This window comes from Artibeus jamaicensis, unplaced genomic scaffold, assembly GCF_021234435.1.
Source record: "Artibeus jamaicensis isolate MK-2021 breed Jamaican fruit bat unplaced genomic scaffold, CSHL_Jam_final contig_452, whole genome shotgun sequence".
NCBI classification, from domain to species: domain Eukaryota; kingdom Metazoa; phylum Chordata; class Mammalia; order Chiroptera; family Phyllostomidae; genus Artibeus; species Artibeus jamaicensis.
This window is the reverse complement of record NW_026521837.1, coordinates 15,917,196-15,923,721: the sequence shown is the minus strand read 5'-3', so window position 1 is coordinate 15,923,721 and position 6,526 is coordinate 15,917,196.

Here is a 6,526-nt window from a genome sequence, read left to right as displayed (position 1 = left end):
TATATACGGTTTCAATATACTGTTCTACTTCTGCATATGTTTAAAACTTTTCATAATAAAAATTTTACTAGAAAAACACCTCATACAGAACAGGCTGACAGTGACCAGAGAGGAGAGAGGAGGAAATTTCAGGGTAAAAGGGGAAGGGTTTGCAGGAACAAGTATAAAGGACACAGGGACAAAAGGCGGGGGAGTAGAAATGGGAGGGAGGTGGGAGGGCTGGGGGATGGGCTGGGCTGGAGGTAAAAGGCAGAGAACTGTACTTGGACAATAATTAAAATTAAAAGAAAAATATCTCATACATATGTGATATGTATATCACACATATGATGCTGTTATATAATTTCTGAGTTCCAATAACTTCAAGCTACTCTTCTTTAATAAGCTGCTAAATAATTTCCTTTTTAACATCTGTTAACTTCCTTTCACTTAACCCACTTTGCCTCTGTGAACTATAATCACAACTAGTAGGATACCAGAAGCTATATAAATAAATAATATGAAACTGAAGAATTGTAAAAATGAAGAACACATCTATACTCTCAAATTTCCATCTTTATTAAATAACTGCCTGTTCCCCCTTTGGTAATTATTACAACATATAATGTTTAGAGCTTTACAGAGTATAATGGCCTGTGACTTGCATTCAGTAATCTATATTCTATAGTTAACTGAAAGAGAAAAAGAAATGTACTTACAATAAAGTAATGTAAGCAAAATATTTGTAGCTATAAGATTTAACAGACAGCAAGATTTATATAAAAAACAAAATGAGAGTTTTTAAACTATTATACTCATAGTTGCTACATGAACAGTTTAAGGATAAGACAAATAATTTGGATAAGATTAACAAAGACTAGTCCTAACCTTAGCATAATTTCCTCAAACCTGCCAGTTTTTTAAAGAATCTTTATCGCATACTGACCTCTGAGAGAAGATAAATTTCTGTGAAGCGTTGGCTGAGGAGGGTAGTGACGCAGTTAGACAGACCTGAGCAGAGTGGGGAGGGTAGGCCAGGTACAGCTGTCACCAGAGTGGAAAGCCCCAGGTGCCTAGCAAGGGGCAAAACTGGGCTGGGATCTTACCCTTGGGGTAACTTTTCCTCCCCTAGCATATCACTTGTTTTTTGGGTTAGACTCCCTGCCTGACATTTCACATCAGTTGTCCTATGGCTCAGACCCTCCCCTGACCTCTCTTACTCTAGCACGCCTCTGCACATGTGGCAGAGCACCCCAGAAGAGGAACAAGGGGGCCGGAGAATAGCCCCAAACAAGCCCTTGCACAACCATTCTCTTAAGCCTTATGCCCTCGGGACAATGAGGTTCTGATGCATATACCTTAGGAACAAAGCCTCAGGTCTGTTGCCCACAGAGAGTTTTGATCAAACTAGAGACAATATCTAGGTCTCAGTTTTGTCTCAGCTCCATGCCCAGAAAAGCAGCAAGACCAGGTGGGGCAAAGCCAGGCAGGGCAATGCCATGGTTAACATTAGGACCAGCTGCAATGACTAATGATCCCTGCCCAGACAATAACCAATCAGTGGAGACCAAGGCCCTGAGGAGACATACCTGGGAAGCTGATGGATATTCTATTGGGATCCTCCCCTAAAGACTTGAAATAAAAACCCTTCAGAGGAAGGACCCAGTGTGGGTCTATCTCCAGAACATTCTCACGACTTTCCCCACCTCTTCTTTTCCCAGTGCGTTCATTTTCTCTCTCTCCCCCACTCCCTCCCTCTCCATCCGCCCTGCATTCTCCCACTCTTTCTCGCTCACGCTTTCTCTCTCTCTCCCTCTCTCTCTCTTTCTCTCACACCCATGCCTTTCTTATTTCCTTATTCCCTCAAGACATGTGCCTTGGCTTTCTTTCCCCTATACTCCAAGTGCCCTTCTTTTGCCTCTGTAACTTGTTTCCTGAGGCCACACAGCCCGGCTGGCTTCCATCTCCACAGTTCACTTCTACCTCTTTGGCTTTCTATATAAACTTTTGCTTATATTTGATTATTGGCTCTGAACTCTTTCTTAGCCAAAACCCTAGGTCTAACGTCTGGCACCATTGACTGTTAATAAGTAGTAATATCTCAAAGAAGAAATTTATATTCCTGCTCATTTAAGCTCCCTCATTAGAAATGGAAGCCAGCTAATCCATTTGTAAATGCTTCCTTTGTTGGCATGTGGTGAATGGGACCCACCCTGAAGATGGTTGGCATTTCTCATGCTATGCCCTACACCTGTTGTGCTTCTCCTCCTCACCCCCTCCCCTTCTCTCCTTAACTTCCTCAGTCCACCCCAGATCCACCTTAAGACTCACCTCGAGACTTCCGCCAAGATGGAGAAGTAGGTGGAGGGTCCACCTCGCCTCTGTGCACAACCAAATCTAAGAACAACTATTTTTAACAGCAGTCACAACCAAGCCACACGGAAAATCGACAATATGGAGTCCAAAGGACAACTAGATACTCGGCTGGACCGGTACGAGGAGCCAGGCCAGCAGCGGAGCAGGTTAGCAAGAAAAAATTCCCGGGGCGGTGCGCGGTTCGTGCAGGGAACCGAGGGCGCGATTGCGAGCGAGCTGGCTGCCGGAGCGCACAAAGAAGGGGCGCGGTGGGTCGCTCAGTCGCGCGCATTTACGTGCGGAGAAGCCAGTGAGAAGGGAAGCCGGCGCAGGGATACCCATCGGATAAACCCCATGCGTGCGGAGTGACTGGAAACGCTGGGCTAGCGGAGAGGAACGCCATTGCTCCCTCTCTGACCCCGCCCCCACACACAGCGTCACAAACCAGCGACCTGGGTCGCCCCGTCCTGGTAAACAACTAAGGCTTCGCTCCGCTCACTTAACAGAGCGAACAGACCAAAAATGGCTCTAGGACAACTCAGAGCCCCAGAACCGATAGATCTAAGCGATGAAGAAATAGCCAGTCTTTCAGATGCACAGTTCAAAACACTGGTTATAAGGATCCTTACAGAACTGGTTGACTTTAGCCACAAATTAGAGAAACATATGGAAGCTAAATTAATTGAAATGAATGGGGATACAAAAGATTCCAATAGTAATGGAAAGAAAATTGGGACTCAAATCAAGGGAGAGAACCAGAAGGAAGAAAAAAATGGTCAAACAGAAAGGAATGAAGAAATAAGAATTCAGAAAAATGAGGAGAAGATTAGGAACCTCCAGGACATCTTTAAACGTTCCAACATCCGAATTATAGGGGTACCAGAAGGGGAAAAGGCACAACCACCAGTTGAAAAATTATTTGAACAAATAATAAAGGAGAATTTCCCCAAGATGGCAAAGGAAATAGACTTCCGAGAAATCCAGGAAGCTCAGAGAGTCCCAAAGAAGTTGGACTCAAGAAGGAACACACCAAGGCACATCATAATTACATTAGCCAAGATTAAAATGAAGGAGAGAATCTTAGAAGCAGCAAGAGCTAAGGGGACAGTCACCTACAAAGGAGTTCCCATCAGACTGTCAGCTGATTTCTCAAAAGAGACCTTACAGGCAAGAAGGGGCTGGAAAGAGGTATTCCAAGTTATGAAATCCAAAGACCTACATCCAAGATTGCTCTATCCAGCAAAACTTTCATTTAGAATGGAAGGACAGATAAAGTGCTTCTCAGATAAGACCAAATTCAAGGAGTTCATCATCACCAAACCCTTATTATATGAAATGTTAAAGGGACTTACCTAAGAAAAAGAAGATAAAAAAGACGAACAGTGAAAGGACAGCAAACTCACAGTTATTAAGAACCACACCTAAAACAAAAGCAAACTAAGAGGATAGCTAGATCAGGAGCAGAACCAGAGAAATGAAGATCTCAGGGAGGGTTAGCAATAGGGGAGTGGGAGGAGGGGGAAGGGGGGAGAAGGTACAGAAAATAAGTAGCATAGATAGTAGATAGAAAATACATAGGGGGAGGGTAAGAATAGTAGGGGAAATACAGAATCTAAAGAAATTGAGACACATGTTCATGAACTAAAGGGGGAAATGGTGGGGGAGGGGTATGCAGGGTGGAGGGGAAAGGAGGGGGGAATAGAGCAAATGTAATGGCATAATCAATAAAAAAATTATATTTAAAAAAAAAAAAAAAAAAGACTCACCTCCACTTCAGATCCTGGCAGCTACAAAACAGTTTTCCTTCCCTGATTTCCTTTGGCTCTGAGTGACTTTATGGAATTTTAACACATTCACATCCACAAAACTGGAACATAATTTGACCCCTCCAAAGAAAAATAAAAAGAAAAAAAAGTTATTTGACATGTTTGGGTCTCTAACATAAGATATACAGTTCTTTTTTATTTTTAATGATTTCTTTGGTCTGAAATCATTATACATCCTTAAAAATGCCATGTAATAGAGTGAACAATACTTGACTTTAGAAGGCAACACAATCACAATATATTATTTCAAGAAAAAAAATATGCATGTTTAAGATATATTTACTGTCTCTTCAAACATCTTTGCCTATCATTGTTTTCTAAATGCTACTACAGCGCCCTCTGGTGTTTTTTATTTTACACTTTTCATCTCCTAGATCCTATTTTCTATGAGAAAAAAAATTCAGGCAGAGAGTTAACAACTCATTTACATCATAGCTGACATTTAAAAAAGCATTTTCATGTACATTATCTTGTCTAATTCTCCAGATTTTTCATTTGACCTTTGCTTCTTGAGGGTGAGGCCATTTTTCATACTCTTTGTTTTGAAATTTTCTTTTTTTTAAATTTTTTTTATTTTTTAATATAATATATTTTTATTTTATTGGTTATGCCATTACATTTGTTCTATTCCCCCCTTCATTCCCCTTGACCCTGCACATTCTTCCCCCACATTTCCCCCTTTAGTTCATGACCACGTGTCTCAAGTTCTTTAGATTCCATATTTCCCCTACTATTCTTGCCCTCCTCCCTATCTATTTTCTACCTACCATCTATGGTACTCATTTTCTGTACCTTCTCCCCTGTTCTCCTTCTCCCACTCCCCTGTTGCTAACCCTTCATGTGATCTTCATTTCTATGGTTCACTCCTGATCTAGCTATCCTCTTAATTTGCTTTTGTTTTAGGTGTGGTTCTTAATAACTGTGAGTTTGCTGTCCTTTCACTGTTCATATTTTTCATCTTCTTTTACTTAGGTAAGTCCCTTTAACATTTCATATAAGGGCTTGGTGATGATGAACTCCTTGAATTTGGCCTTATCTGAGAAGCACTTTATCTGTCCTTCCATTCTAAATGAAAACTTTGTTGGATAGAGCAATCTTGGTTGTAGGTCTTTGGTTTTCATGACTTGGAATACTTCTTTCCAGCCCCTTCTTGCCTGTAAGGTCTCTTTGGAGAAATCAGCTGACAGTCTGATGGGAACTCCTTTGTAGGTGACTGTCCCCTTATCTCTTGCTGCTTGTAGGATTCCCTCCTTCCTTTGAATCTTGGCTAGTATGATGATGATGTGCCTTGCTGTGTTCCTTATTGGGTCCAACTTCTTTGGGACTCTCTGAGCTTCCTGGATTTCCTGGAAGTCTATTTCCTTTGGCAGCTTGGGGAAGTTCTCCTTTATTATTTGTTCAAATAAGTGTTCCACTGGTGGCTGTTCCTCTTCTCCTTCTGGTACCCCTATAATTCAGATGTTGGAACGTTTAAAGATGTCCTGGAGGTTCCTAAGCCTCTCCTCATTTCTCTGAATTCTTGTTTCTTCATCCTTTTCTGTTTGGTCATTTTTTCCTTCCTTCTGGTCTGCTCCCTTGATTTGAGTCCCAGTTTCCTTTCCATCACTCTTGTTTTCCTGTGCATTACCATTCGTTTCAATTAGTTCAGCCTTCATATGTTCCTCTAATTTATGACTAAAATCAACCACTTCTGTGAGCATCCTGATCACCAGTGTTTTGAACTGTGCATCTGAATGTTTGGCTATTTCTTCATCGTTTAGATTTATTAGCTCTGGGGCTCTGAGTTGTTCTTGAGCCATGTTTTGATCTGTTTGTGCCTGTTACATATGAGGAGAGGCACCTTAGATGTTCACCAGGGTGGGGCCGCCCAGGTCACTGGTTTTTGACGCTGTATGTGGAGGTGGGGTCAGAGAGGGAGCAATGGAGGTCCTCTCCGCTTGCCCAGTCCACCTCACAGCTCGCCCCCTGCCTTTTTATCTGAGCGCAAATGTGTGAGTCCTCCACCCTGCGCCGGGGGCCTGTGCGGTCTGTCTCAATACTGTCTCTTCACTGGTTTATCTTCACGCAAATGCATGACTGCAGACAGCCAGCCGTGCCTTCCCTGGGACCTCCCGTAGCTACCCCAACACCTCCGATCCGAGCCTTGGCTGCCTGCGCGCCACCTGGGGTGGTGGGATCTTTTTTGCCCGACCAGCTCTGCTGCCAGTGAGGGGGGGCTTCGCCCCTCTCACTGGTTTAACTGAGCAGTTCGTTGTTTGGGGACTCCGTATTCAATTTTCTGTGGTTTGGTTGCTTTTATTATTGTTAAAACTTTGTTGTTTTTAGATTTGGTTGTGCAAGGAAGCAAAGTGTTTCCGCCTATGCCT